This window comes from Dermochelys coriacea, chromosome 9 (assembly GCF_009764565.3).
Source record: "Dermochelys coriacea isolate rDerCor1 chromosome 9, rDerCor1.pri.v4, whole genome shotgun sequence".
Classification (NCBI taxonomy): domain Eukaryota; kingdom Metazoa; phylum Chordata; order Testudines; family Dermochelyidae; genus Dermochelys; species Dermochelys coriacea.
Window position 1 is genome coordinate 51851089 of NC_050076.1, and position 15427 is coordinate 51866515.

General features: G+C 46.9%; 1 protein-coding gene across 1 annotated transcript in view; it reads right to left on the reverse strand.

The window, feature by feature from the left end:
* The window catches only part of TRPM2 (transient receptor potential cation channel subfamily M member 2), a 64389-nt gene extending 61929 nt beyond the window's left edge, over nt 1–2460 (reverse strand). The window contains exon 1 of the mRNA XM_043491701.1: nt 2340–2460. The gene's annotated coding sequence lies outside the window, so the exon portion shown is untranslated. The remainder of the gene's footprint in view (nt 1–2339) is intronic.
* Nucleotides 2461–15427: the final 12967 nt, after the last annotated feature.

Here is a 15427-nt window from a genome sequence, read left to right on the forward strand (position 1 = left end):
TCTGGGGCACCTGGCACTGGCCACTGTCAGAAGACAGGATACTGGGCTAGATGGACCTTTGGTCTGACCCAGTAGGGTCATTCTTATGTTCTTATTACTTTATGAAGGCTTAAGAGTACATTTAAAATATAAAATCAGCTTAGAAATACTGATTAAGAAAATGTAAAACAGAGAAGAGCTGCATCATGTATTCCATAATATTTAATGTTGTATTCAGCAAGACAGCTGACTCACCCTTACTACAAAGTTTTTGCAAATAAATGTCTGACAAACTTCAGGGCCGTTCAAAAAACCTGTGACTGACATTTTTTTATTCCCAAGCTTAGAGCTTTTAATTGGATACCTTCTGCATGTCCATTCTGCATGAGGGAGCGTGTACGGGGGTGTCTGTGGGGAACTGTGACTCTCCGCCACCATGTGGTGGGCCAGGAGTCTCGCTATCCTTTGCTCCCTCATCCCTTCCCTCTCACCCCCATGCTGGGCTGCCGTCGGGCATAGGGGCACCAGTTTAATAATACTGCATAGGGCCCCATAAATCCTAAGGACGGCTCTGCTAGCGTTCTTTAGAAAATGGAACATAGGCTCCTAAATCATTTAGCTGCAAATTATTATCTCCATGTGTCCAAGGGGGCTGCTAAGATCAAAAGCTGGAAAAAATGTACACTACCTTTTGGGGACCTCACTGATGGGTGTCTCAAGCTGGGCCCCCATGGGTAAAATTTTCAAAAACTGCTATCTCACAGGGGAGTCATAAAGACAAAATCACTAATATTTGGGAATGAGGCACTCGTGATGAGCAAGCCCAGAGTCTGATAATTCTGTATTTAGTGGCTATTTGGGATGGTTTGCAGTAAATAAGGCCTCGGGGGGGGTTACACACTGAATGATGAGTGGAGAGAGAGAAATATTGAGAAGCTTCCACGTTCCCAGAGTACTAGCCACGCATAGGCAGCGAGTTACATGGGCCTGGGGTGCTCATGCTCCACCAATATTCAAGAACTGGGGCCTGGCTCCACCAGTGTTTGGGCTTATATTTTCAGAGCTGTCCTGTCCATGGGATGGACCGGGGCAATTGCCCCAGGCCCTGCGCTTTGGGAGGGACATGGGGTCCAGGGCAGCCTGGGGGGTTAGCAAGGGGCCTGACATTGGCAGCAGTGAGCGACCTAGCCCCAGCCCGCTCTGCTCCGCTCCACCCCGCACCTCCTCTTCCCACTCTGCCCCCACTTCACCCCTTCCTCCAAGCCGCCGCCCTGCCTCTTCCCGCCCCTGCTCTGCCCCCTCCCTGCCCCCTTCCACCCCAAGCCCCGGGCCCCACCTGCCTCTTTCTGGCTTCCCCACGAGCGTCGCTGGGAGCCAGCAGGGCGGAGCAGAGAGGGCTGGGGCGGCGTCACTCGCTGCTGCTGCTGGCGCCAAGCCCCCTGCTAGCCCCTCCAGGCTGTCCTGGATCCCGTGTCCTCCTGAAGCACAGGGCCCTCCAAAGCGCAAGGCTGGGGGGGTTTGCCCTGGTCTGTCCTATGGATGGGATGGCTCTGCTTGGACCCATTCTGGGCACCACCAAAAATTATACAAACCTGGTGCCCATGTAGCCACCCTCTGCATGGAATGAGGCAGGGACTTTTTAGGGGGAAAAAACAGTATCTTGGCTAAAGAGGGCCTTGGCCTACATCAAAGAAATCCTCAACACGCACTAGAGATGGCTGAACAAAATCACAGTTAGTTAATATTGTGTTTTGCTCAATGCCTCCATCAAGCAGCAGAAGGCAATCTCATCTCACCCTCTCTGGTATCTGCTTGTATAGAGACCAGGATAAAACTCAGGCCTGTGGTACACCCTAAACTAGCCAGCAGTGCCTAGCACGCACAGCGCTCGCTGAAGGGCGCTCACACAGGGCCCTCCAATGGGCACTGCATACACAGGAACCAACTAAGAGGAAGCACAGGCACAAAGAACTCCACTAGGGACGCGCACGCACATCTTCCAAGGGTGACATGCACACAGCCTATCTTACAGGGAGCACATGCACACAGGAGCTCTCACATGTCCCATGCATACATGCGCATGGTGTGGTGAGGACACCAAAGTGGTTTTGAATGGTTTAAAGGGTTCTTGCAGCCCTGCCCTACAGAATAGTTGCAGGTAGCCTGATTCCTGAGCAATTTTGGACAGCCCTCGGGCATTTCTGTCAGATTCTGTCCTTCTGCAGGGCACTGGGTGCTACTGACATTGTCTGGGACAGCCATTCCCAGGCTTTGCAGCTTCCAGGCCCTGACTGAAGTTCCTGAAAATCTGCTAAGACTTGACACAGAAACTACATTCCAAACAATGTACCTGCCTGCACCTGCTGTGCATCCTCCTCCTGCATCTCCTGCTCAGATGTTCGGTGCCAGACATGGGGACTGTCCCTTCGACTCACCCTCCAGGCAGGTCATTTGACTAGTTGAGACCCAGGTGATGAGAGAAGAATCAGCTGAGGCATCTCTGAACTGACTGACTGCAGTTAGGAGGAGGAGACGGGGCTGCTGTTGGCAGCCTTCCAGCAAATCAGACTGCAGAAGCAGTCCCTAGACCTGCTAGGGAGCTTTAGACATAAGGGCAATCCAGAGTTTGCTAGACCTTGGTGAGTCACACACCCTTTGTAAACTGCAGAGGAACCCTTTCCATTCCACAGCCTGACAAGGCACTTTCTTTCTCCTGAGTAGCTTCATCTTAACAATACAAATGACAGTGGAAAATCTGAACCACTCTTCACAACTCTTAATCAGTGGCTGCTTTGTTATGTATGAGGGCCCCATTTGCAAGAATACTTGCTGAAAAGAATAGCATATCCACTGCTTAGATGGAGACTTGGGTCTATTTATTTCCAAGCCTGGCAAGTCCTGAGTACATAACAAATCTCGATATACTTAGCATTATATGCAGTAAACACTAAATCTTAAAATACTGTTCATGGCAATAAAGTCACATTTCACATACATTCTCTCTCCTATTATGCAGTTGAGCTGCAGGAGGGGACTCCAGTCTGGGGGGTGGGGCTGAGGGATTTAGAGTGCGGGAGGGGGCTGCAGGTTAAGGCAGGGGATTGGGGTGCAGGAGAGGGTATGGGCTCTGTGCTGGGTGTGTGGGTTCTGGGGTGGGGCTCGAGATGACAGGTTTGGGGTGCCAGAGGGGGCTCCAGGCTGGGGGTTGGGGATGAGGGAATCGGAGTGCAGGAGGGAACTGTGGGTTAAGGCAGGGGGTTGGGGTGCAGGAGGGGGTATGGGCTCTGGGCTGGGAGTGAGGGCTCTGGGGTGGGGCTGGGGATGAGGGGGCTCCAGGCTGGGGGGGTGGGGGCGAGGGGTTCAGGGTGTGGGAGGGGGCTCTGGGCTAGGGTTGTGGGCTCTGGGGTGAGGCTGAGGATGAGGGGTTTGGGGTGCAGGAGGGCAGTCCGGGTTTGGGGGGGCCTTAGGGCTGGAGCAGGGGGTTGGAGCTCATGGTTGGGGTGCAGGCTTACCTTGGGCAGCTCCTGGTTGGCAGTGCTGCGGGTCTAAGGCAGGCTCCCTGCCTGACCTGGCACAGCACTGCGTCCCAGAAGCATCTGGCAGGTCCAGCTCCTAGTCAGGGGGGCAAGGAGGCTCCGCACGCTGCTCTCGCCCACAGGCATTCCTCCCCCCCAGCTCCCATTGGCCGTGGTTCCTCCTGAAGTGCAGAGCCAGTGCGTGGGGCAGGGGCAGCACATGGAGCCCCGTGACCCCCCACCTTGGAGCCGGACCTGCTGGCAACTTCTGGGGTGCAGCACAGTGCCAGGCCAGGTAGGGACTAGCCTGCCTTAGACCTGCAACACCGCCACCTGGACTTTTAACAGCCCAGTCAGCGATGCTGACCGGAGCTGCCAGGGTCCCTTTTTGACCGGGCTTTTCAGTCGAAAACCAGACACCTGGGAACCCTAGCAAAGGTGGCTGGTGAAAGATCATGTGTCCCTACAGAACAGAGCTGGGAAAAGAAACATCTCGTTACAGAGTAATCGTTTATCTTTCTGTTTGGGATAAGCCCTCAGTGGAGGATCAGGCCCTCTGCACCTCTGTACCATGGATGCAATAGCACTTCTTTCCCGTGCGGGGGGTGGGGAGGGAGAGGGAACACATTAAAACATGGGCAGTGGGTAGATCCTGGGGCTGGGCCAGTGCATGTTCTACAGCAGGGAGCAGGGAGTGGAGCACCCTAATGCAAAGAGACCAACAGCTTAGAGTCTGCTATCCCTTCTTCCCCACCTCCGGGCTTGTCTACACTGGCAAGTTTTGTCACCAAAAACAGCCTTTTGGCAACAAAACAGCAAGAGCATACACACAACAATGGGACTTTTGTCGCGAAAAACGCCCAGTTTTGGCAACAAAAAACTTCCACCCCATGAGAGACTTTTGTCTTTTCCCTTCCCTTTATTGTGGACAAAGAGCCAGTATAGACACTGCTGATTGTTTTGTGGACAGCACTGGCTTTGACCAGTATCCCACAATGCCTGCCCTGATTGCTCTGCTCAGTGATCTCTGCGGCCCTGCAGGCATGCGCCCCCTCCCCTTTCAAAGCTCCCTGGAAGTATCTGTGAACAACTCCAGGAAGTATTGGGGAGCAAACAAAGAGCAAATCATTGGAATGCTCCTGTTCTGCCCAGCACTAGGAACACAGCAGCCGGCCTTCCCCAGCACTGAGAGCTCCAAGAGCTACTCATGACGCTGCTCTCGGCAGCTGAGGGGGCTGTGGGAGAACTCTGAGAGAATCCCAAGATGTGCAGCGATCAGCTCTTCCTTCCCACAACACTGCACTGTGGGATACATACCCACTGTGCACTGCTCAGCCTGTCGATGACGGTGTCCCCAATGTGGACGTCATCTGTCGACAGAGGGAGCAATTGTGAACACCCTTTTGCGATTTTTGTTTTGTCGCCTTTTGGGTGTCGATATAAGTTTTGTCAACAAAACTTGGTAGTTCCGATGAAGTGAGCTGTAGCTCACGAAAGCTTATGCTCAAATAAATTTGTTAGTCTCTAAGGTGCCACAAGTACTCCCTTTCTTTTTGCGAAAACTTGGTAGTGTAGACAAGCCCTCCCATGCATAGTGTAGCAGCCCAACCTGTTCCATTATCACCCCTCCCCTCCCTAAACCCCCCAGTACTCCCATGTGGGATGCTGGCAAATGAGGGGCCAGCTCTTGCCAAGGCGTTAGGCCTCAGCTGACCACTGAGAAATTCATTGCTGGAAACCAGAGCAGCTCACCTCTTCAGTATGGCTAAGATGGGTATTGGACTTATAACAATGGATTTAGCCTTTACAAAATGCTTCTAAATTGCTGCATGCATTAATCTCACTTATAATATCTTTATAGTTAAGAGTTTGCTTTGCAACTGTAACAAATGTTTGATCTGGAACCATGAACCTGTCAGGAGGGATTGTCTCCTCATCAGAAAGAAAGGGAGTACTTGTGGCACCTTAGAGACTAACAAATTTATTAGAGCATAAGCTTTCATGAGCTACAGCTCACTTCATCGGATGCATCCGATGAAGTGAGCTGTAGCTCACGAAAGCTTATGCTCTAATAAATTTGTTAGTCTCTAAGGTGCCACAAGTACTCCTTTTCTTTTTGCGAATACAGACTAACACGGCTGCTACTCTGAAATCTCCTCATCAGGACAGTTATCAAAACTAAATGGGCCATTGTGGGACATCACAATACAAAGATTTTGTTAATTGCCCCTTCACATCCAGGAAGAGGCTGTGTGCAAAAGGGCTTGTCCCATCAGTTTGAATTCTGAAAGAAAGATATAAAAATAGTTGACAAGAAAATTGTTCATCTCTTTTGCTGTTCAGACTCTCAGGGCTAGAGCTAGAAAACAGAAAGCAGAGACTTCCATGGTCAACCTAGGTTAGCCCTAAAAGACATTTGGTGCTGCTGACCGATTACTATACCTCTCCTCTGTCATCTTTGTAACCTCAGACATGGATTTCCTTCCAGCCTGTCAGCAAGGCTGTATACATGGGCACGGGGCAGACACCGTGCTGGTCTTGCTGGCCCGATTTTCTCCCACAAAGCATCCATGCTGGGTTTTTTTAGATTCATCAGCTGCATCCAACACAGTTAACACAGAGTTTTGTTGGCAGGAGTTCAGTCATCATTAGCAGGGGACACTGAACTACTCATAAGTGTGTCCAATCCTTCCTAGCAAAGGGGAGTTTGAAGCAGTTGCTCTCCTACCCTGGGGCCCTCTTGGGGAATCCTGCAGAAATCTATGCCTTCACCCTTCCTATTTCATGGGAATCTATGGCTTTGAGAGATAGTGCCAAGTTGCAGGCTGCAGGGTACTTAGCATCCTGACATCCTGCTCATGTCAGACCCAGTCAGTGCTGGGGCAGTAAGTAGCCAGGGACGGTACAAAGCTGGGGCATTGGTACAAGTGAGTGGTTTATGGCCCTCACTCTAGAGGAATGGGGGATGTTGGTGGGTTGCGGGAAAGAGTTGTTGAGGGAGGGTCATATCTGCATCTGTGACCCCAGAACTCGTTTCCCTTGGCCCATCATAGCCCCCTCGATAGCTACCCTTCCTGGCAGGTTTCAGAGTCTGCCTCCTTCAGGGGCATTTGGGGCAGAGCAGGGTTAGGGCTTGGGGTGCCAGGGTGTGGTTCAGACCTATCAAATGTACTGCCTCTCTCCCTATCCCACGATACCACATGGCAGTGTGCCAGCACAGGGAGCAGCAGGGCAAGGAGATCAGCTAGATCAACACTTAGGCAGTGTATCCCAGCAGTTCCTTAGGACAGCTGCTCCCCTCCTCTGGCGGGAGGTGTTGACAGCCTCCACCAGCAATGGATTGTTTTGTCCATGGGTGAGGTTTTTCACCCACCGCCCTAGCATGGACTTGGCCACAAGGCCTTGGCCCAAACCTGGAGGTTCCCTTGGAAGTTAGAGCCACCTTTGCCTCTACGCTGGCCCTGGCATCATGGCCCCTCCCCTCCCCTCCCCTGCCCATTCCTCCGCCTGACCAGAGAGAACAGAGACATAATGCAGAGCAATTCATCTTGGACACCTCCAAACTCCAAAACACAGCTACTCACCACAAGGGAGAAAGCTGAGCCAGTACTGCCAAAGGAGACTGATGGATGGCAGTGGACAACAAAACGGCCATGTGTTGGCAATACAGTATGTACAACCAATAGTTAAGAGCTGCATCTGTGGAGAAGCGTCACATCACAGAGCAGGGGAGTAATAGTTCTTCTATGAGGAATCTTTCCACTGAGTCCAATAAACATTGCTCCGGCTGTAAACGGTTCTGGTGCAATTGCATTGGGAATATTCGGTTTCTTTCTTAGCTCTCATGAAGCATAAGAACTGAGAGTTTATTGTTATCATGGTTCTATGCATCTCTCTGGCCGATCTGGTGAAGGACTTACTCACAACTTGACAGCATGTCTCTATCTGGGCGTCAGTCTCTAACATGGTAACTTTGGAACACCACATCCAATCAATGCCAAAATTTCAGAGAATGTTCTAGGCATAACTGGGCAGAATCCAACTGATTTGGGGGAAAATCAGAAAAACAAAAGGGGGGGAAATGGGGTCTCTGCCATCTGTTTAGCATAGCCACAGCTACAAACACCTCTGCAATTGTCTATAGATAAACTAATGGCACCAGTTGACACCTTCTAGCATAACAATATTCCCAATAGAGTTTCATCCTCCCAGTAGCATTTATTAGATTCATATAGACACTAAGGTCAGAAGGGACCATTCTGATCATCTAGTCCGACCTCCTGCACAACGCAGGCCACAGAATCTCACCCACCCACTCCTACGAAAAACCTCACCTATGTCTGAGCTATTGAAGTCCTCAAATCGTGGTTTAAAGACTTCAAGGAGCAGAGAAACCTCCCTCAAGTGACCCGTGTCCCATGCTACAGAGGAAGGCGAAAAACCTCCAGGGCCTCTTCCAATCTGCCCTGGAGGAAAATTTCTTCCCGACCCCAAATATGGCCATCAGCCAAACCCTAAGCATATGGGCAAGATTCACCAGCCAGATACTACAGAAAATTCTTTTCTGGGTAACTCAGATCCCATCCATCTAATATCCCATCTCAGGGGATGAAGTCTATTTACTCTGAATATTTAAAAATCAATTAATTACCAAAATCCCATTATCCCATCATACCATCTCCTCCATAAACTTATCAAGTAGAATCTTAAAGCCAGATACATCTTTTGCCCCCACTGCTTCCCTTGGAAGGCTATTCCAAAACTTCACTCCTCTGATGGTTAAAAACCTTCGTCTGATTTCAAGTCTAAACTTCCTGGTGGCCAGTTTATACCCATTTGTTCTTGTGTCCACATTGGTGCTGAGCTGAAATAATTCCTCTCCCTCTCCTGTATTTATCCCTCTGATATATTTATAGAGAGCAATCATATCTCCCCTCAACCTTCTTTTAGTTAGGCTAAACAAGCCAAGCTCCTTAAGTCTCCTTTCATAAGACAAGTTTTCCATTCCTCAGATCATCCTAGTAGCCCTTCTCTGTACCTGCTCCAGCTTGAATTCATCCTTTTTAAACATGGGAGACCAGAACTGCACACAGTATTCTAGGTGAGGTCTCACCAGTGCCTTGTATAACAGTACTAAAACCTCCTTATCCCTGCTGGAAATGCCTCTCCTGATGCATCCCAAAACCGCATTAGCTTTTTTCACATATCACATTGGCAGCTCATAGTCATCCTATGATCAACCAATACTCCAAGGTCCTTCTACTCTTCTGTTACTTCTAATTGATGCGTCCCCAGCTTATAACTAAAATTCTTGTTATTAATCCCTAAATGCATAACCTTACACTTCTCACTATTAAATTTCATCCTATTACTATTACTCCAGTTTACAAGGTCATCCAGATCCTCCTGTATAATATCCCGATCCTTCTCTGAATTGGCAATACCTCCCAGCTTTGTATCATCTGCAAACTTTATTAGCACAGTCCCACTTTATGTGCCAAGGTCAGTAATAAAAAGATTAAATAAGATTGGTCCCAGAACCGATCCCTGAGGAACTCCACTGGTAACCTCCCTCCAGCCTGACAGTTCGCCTTTCAGTAGGACCCGTTTCAGTCTCCCCTTTAACCAATTCCTTATCCACCTTTTGATGTTCATATTGATCCCCATCTTCTTCAATTTAACTAATAATTCCCCATGTGGCATGGTACCAAACACCTTACTGAAATCTAGGTAAATTAGATCCACTGCATTTCCTTTATCTAAAAAATCTGTTACTTTCTCAAAGAAGGAGATCAGGTTGGTTTGGCACGATCTACCTTTTGTAAAACCATGTTGTATTTTGTCCCATTTGCCATTGACTTCAATGTCCTTAACTAATTTCTCCTTCAAAATTTTTTCCAGGACCTTGCATACTACAGATGTCAAACTAACTGGCCTGTAGTTACCCGATGACTTTTTTTTCCTTTCTTAAAAATAGGAACTATATTAGCAATTCTCCAATCATTCGGCACAACTCCTGAGATTACAGATTCATTAAAAATTCTTGCTAATGGGCTTGCAATTTCAGGTGCCAATTCCTTTAATATTCTTGGATGAAGATTATCTGGGCCCCCCCCATTAAGCTGTTTGAGTTTCACTTCTACCTCAGATATGGTAATATCTACCTCCATATCCTCATTCCCATTCATCATGCTACCATTATCCCTAAGATCCTCTTTAGCCTTATTAAAGACTGAGGCAAAGTATTTGTTTAGATATTGGGCCATGACTAGATTATCTTTAACCTCCACTCCATCCTCAGTGTTTAGCGGCCCCACTTCTTCTTTCTTAGTTTTCTTCTTATTTATATGGCTATAGAACCTTTTACTATTGGTTTTAATTCCCTTTGCAAGGTAAAGGTATTACATTAATATTCTGAATAATTTATCACCCAGATGGGGGAGCAAAGGGGGAATGCACACAGCCCCTGGCCTAGGCAGGGAGGGAGAATGAAGGACCTCAGTGTGGGCGGAAGAGGAGGGAATGAGGAGACACACAGACTAGGATTGCCAGGAGTCCAGTTTTTGACCAGAAAGTACAGTCAAACAGGAACCTGTACAGTGTCCAGTCAGATGTACTGACCGGACACCAAAAGTCCGGTTACTGTCGTGGGGGGGGGGGGGGGGTTAGATGTGGGTCATCAACCCGCACCAACCCCTGCTCAGCCAGGACCACCTGCTACCTGCATCTCATGGGCAGGCAGACTCATGTCAGCAGCTGCAGTTCCCATCCCAGCCCCAGAGCAGAGGGAGGCCAGCTGGTGGTGGGAGAGAGGTGGAGAGGAGGGAGCAACAAAGAAGAAGGAAAGGGGAGAGCAGCAAGTGTCGGGGGGGGCGGGTGGTGGAGAGGAGCGAGCAGGAGGCAGGGCCTCAGGGGAAGAGGCAAGGTGGGGGAGGTTCCAGCACTCCTGCTGCAGTGTCCAGTTTTCAGAAATTAGCAAATTGGCAACCCTAGACCCCCAGGCAAGAGGAAGGTTGGGGGGAGTTGCGGGGCGGGGATGTAAGGAGCCCTGATAGATGCAATGGGCTCAGCTACACAAGATATGAAATGTGAGACCCCTGACTTAATAAAACAATAATATCAATAATAATCATTACCAGAAAGAAATTGGAATTCAAAACCTAGTGAGGCTAATAGCAAGGAGCACAAACTCTGGCAGGTGAAGTGTTAAAGTATAATAAGGCAGAATAAGAAAGAAAGAAATTAAGAAAGAATTTAAGAAGCAACTAATTAAAGATGCAAAAACTAACTGTAAGAATTTTTTAAGTACATCAGAAGCAGGAAGCCTGCCAGACAGATAGTGGGGGTACTAGACAACAAAGGTGCTAAAGGAGCACTCAGGGAAGGGAAGGCCATTGTTGAGAAACTAAATTAATTATTTGCATCAGTCTTCACTGCAGAGGATGTGGGGGAGGTCCCCACATCAAAGCTATTCTCTTCGTTTGACAAATCCCAAGTATTCTCCTACATTGATGTGCCAATAGAGGAGGTTTTAGAACAAATTGATAAATTAAACAGTAATAAGTCACCAGGACCAGATGATATTCACCCAAGAGTTCTGAAGGAATTCAGATATGAAATTGCAAAACTACTACGTGTTGTATGTAACCTATTACTGAAACTATACTCTGTACCAGGTGACTGGAGGACAGCTAATGTAACACCAATTTTTAAAAAGGGCTCTAGATATGATCCTGGCAATTATAGGCCGATGACCCTAAATTCAGTACCTGGCAAATCGGTTGAAATTATAGAAAAGAACAGAATGATCAGACACATAAATGAACCTATTACTGGAGAAACATCAGCACAGCTTTTATAAAAGGAAGTCATGCCTCACCAGTCTATTCAATTTCTTTCAGGGGGTCAACAAGCATGTGGAGAAGGGTGCTTCAGACGATATAGAGTGGTTGAATTCTCATGGATCAGTAATGGATTAAAATATAGGAAACAAAGAGTAGGAATAAATGGTTAGTTTTCACAATGGAGAGAGGTAAACAATGGGGTCCTCCAAAAATCTGAACTGGGACCTGTGCTGTTCATTAATGACCTGGAAAAGCAGGTGAATAGTGAAGTGACAAAGTCTGCAGATGATACAAAATTATTCAAGATAGTTAAATCCAAATCTGACCATGAAGAGTTACCCTGGCAAAGAGATCTCACAAAATAATACATACAAAATGATTGGGTTTAAATTAGCTGTTACAACTCAAGGAAAAGATCTTGGAGTCACCATGAATAGTTCTCTGAAAACTTCAGCTCAATGCGCAGCAGCAGTCAAAAAAGCTAACAGAATGTTAGGAACCATTAGGAAAGTGATAGATAAGACAAAAAATATCATAATGCCACTATATAAATCCATGACACACCCACATCTGGAATACTTCTTACGGGTCTAATTGCCCCATCTCAAAAAGGATATAGTGGAACCCTAAAAAGGTTCAGAGAAGGGCAACAAACATGATCAAGGGTATGGAATGACTTCCATACAAGGAGAGACTAAAAAGATTAGGGCTGTTGATCTTAGAAAAGAGATGATTAAGAGTGATATGCTAAAGATCTGTAAAATCATGAATGGTGTAGAAAAAAAGTGTTATTTACCTTTTCCCACAATACAAGAACCAGGGGTCACCCAATGAAATTAATAGGCAGCGGGTTTAATGAAAACAAAAGGAAATATATTTTTCATACAATGCAACAATTAACCTTTGCAACTCGTTGCCAGGGGATGTTGTGATGGCCAAAAGTATAACTGGGTTCAAAAAAGAATTAGATAAGTTCATGGTGGATAAATCCATCAATGGCTGTTAGCTAAGATGGTGAAGGGATGAAACCCCATGCTCTGGGTGTCCCTGAACTTCAAAATGCCAGAAGCTGGGACTGGATGGCGGGGATGGATCACTCAATAATTGCCCTATTCTGTTCATTCTCTCTGAAGCATTGGCACTGGCCATTATCAGAAAACAAGATACTGGGCTAGATGGACCACAGGTCTGACCCAGTGTGGCTGTTCTTATTCCTGTGTCAATAAACTAATTCGAAGGAAGCCTGGGGAGAGGTGTGAGGACACATATAAGTTCAAAGTAGAGTGAGAGGAGAGTGCTGTGCTATGTTCACAGCACACATACGGAGAAGTTAGATAGAAACATAAATACTCTTGCTGGAAGGTTGCACCATAACACTACTTTGTTACATAGAATTCAGAATGATAACACAAAAGACCCAAAAATAGAAACAAAAGCTGCTCCCTAAAACAGAGGCACAACTCACCCCAGCTTACCCTAGGCTGGCTGCAAACTGACTCCAATTGCACAGGTCCCTGCTAAGTCCCCTGCCTACTAGCAGGACCAGGAAATCCCCATTGAATTTAACGAGATAGATCACAATTTTTACACAGTTGTCATTACACCACACTGTGCAGCATGTTTAGTATGGCTTCTGAGGAGCTGGAAGCCAGGGTGGAATCAGGGCCTGCAGGTGATCCTGGAACCTGCTAGGTGAGCTGCAACTCAACACCCTGATCAACCAGACTCCCTGACTGACTGAGAGGCATCACCTCATGTGTTTTTAAACCCAGCCTCAGCACTAGATCAGTGGCTGTTCAATGCTTATTTCCCCTAGCTCTGATTGCTCCTGTACCTGCCTTGTTCCTGTCCTGCTCCCTTGCCTGATCCTTGGCCTGACTCCAGGTTCCTGACTCTGGCTTTGACTTCCTACTGTCCCAGTCACCAGGTGTCATAAATATAAAGGGAAGGGTAACCACCTTTCTGTATACAGTGCTATAAAATCCCTCCTGGCCAGAGGCAAAGTCCTTTTACCTGTAAAGGGTTAAGAAGCTCAGGTAACCTGGCTGGAACCTAACCCAAAATGACCAATGAGGGGACAAGATACTTTCAAATCTGGAGGGGGGAAAGGCTTTTGTCTGTCTGTATGATATCTTTGCTGGGAACAGATCAAGGATGCAAGCCCCCCAATTCCTGTAAAGTTAGTAAGTAATCTAGCTAGAAAATGCATTAGGTTTTCTTTGTTTTGGCTTGTGAAATTCGCTGTGCTGGAGGAAATGTGTATTCCTGGTTTTGTGTCTTTTTGTAACTTAAGGTTTTGCCTAGAGGGACTCTCTATTTTTTTTAATCTGACTGCCTGTAAGATTATCTTCCATTCTGATCTTACAGAGTTGTTCTCTTATCTTTTTTTGTTCTTCTAATAAAGTTCTGGTTTTTTAAGAATCTGATTGGGTTTTTTGGATCTTAAAAATCCAAGGCTGGTTTGTGCTCATCTTGTTTATTCTCAAGCCTCCCCAGGAAAGGGGGTATAAGGGCTTGGGGGGATATTTTGGGGAAATAGGAACTCCAAGTGGTTCTTTCCCTGTTCTTTGTCTAAATCACTTGGTGGCGGCAGCATAACGTTCCAGGTCAAGGCGAAATTTGTGCCTTGGGAAAGTTTTTAACCTAAGCTGGTAAAAATACGTTTAGGGTGTCTTTCATGTGGGTCCCCAAATCTGTACCCTAGAGTTCAGAGTGGGGAGGGAACCCTGACTCCAGGCCTGACGGCCCACTCCCAGGTTTGTGACATTAGGAGTCCAGTATCAGAGGGAGAGCAGACCCTACCCACTTGTAGACTCTGTCATACTTTCCCACAGGATAGAAAGCTTTCCATTCTTTTCTGTGTTTTTCCATTCTTCTCAGTGGCTGAGAGCTACAGGCTAGGATTTAATTTCTTGAAAGATTTCAATATGCTTAAAATGGGCTCTGTCCCCCACAACGCTCCTTCGCGTTCTTCCATTTAAAGGCCCTTCCCTGGCACCACTCTGTTCTGTGTGGTCACCGATGGCATGGGAGTCATCTCTGACTGAAGTTCTGGTATACTGCATCATGTAAATATTTTATAAGATTAACAGTAACAGAAGAACAGTGCAATTAACAGCCACATGCAAGCTGGGCAGGGCTTACAAGGGTGCTCATTAAAACCATAGACCTAATCTAAAGGGAACAACTGAGAGTGCTCAGTCCAAACTCTCCCACTAAAATCTGATAGTCTCGCGCTCTCTGACAAGAGGCAACCCAGTCCTAAATTAGCCTACAGGTCTCCTTCACCCCAGGGAAGTAAAGTCCTGATATGTTCCTGAAGAAAAAAACTAGCAGAGAATAGGAACAACTAGGAACTTGTCTGCTCATGTTATCAATACACTCCCCAAATGTAGAAAATAGCTACAACAGAAACACCACAGGTTTGAGCCAAATGTCACTGATACTCATAGGAGTTTTTCCACTGACTTTAATGAATTTTGGGTCAGACCCTACGTGAACATCAATAAAATTGTTCTGAGAAGTCGTTACAGCTCAGGGACAGGAAAATGTAAGTGTAATTATTTTTAACATACTTTAGAAAAAATGGAAAGTACCTTATTCCTAAATACCCGAGTTACGCAAAGCCGAGGTCAAAGTGATCAGTAATCTGCCTCTATTGGCTATTATGAGAGATACCAGAATTGAAAGGGCGTTATCCAGGGTTCTAATGAAAGGAAGCAACACGAAGAGTTTGGTATCAGGCACAAAGTTGGGAGGAACAGCCCTCAGCTCAGCATCTGTAGAGAGCATTTGGAAAATGATCACTTTGGCAAATCTTATTTCTGCCTCAGTCTTCTATTAATTATCTTCTTTTATCAGGGCTAGCAGTGAGTGTCTGGTCTAGTCATCTCCTCCAGGCTGAGCTGTGAGGTCATGTGACTGCACTGCTTCAATAAACAGGAATATGCAGATTCCAAAAGTTCTTGCATTTTTTGAAGGGAAAAGTGGAATTGAATTTTCTGGCTTTTCCTCGTACTCCCAAAGAAACCCTCTCCCACCTATCAGAACTCTCTGTACGCTGCTACCAGCAGGACTTTCCTCTGATCA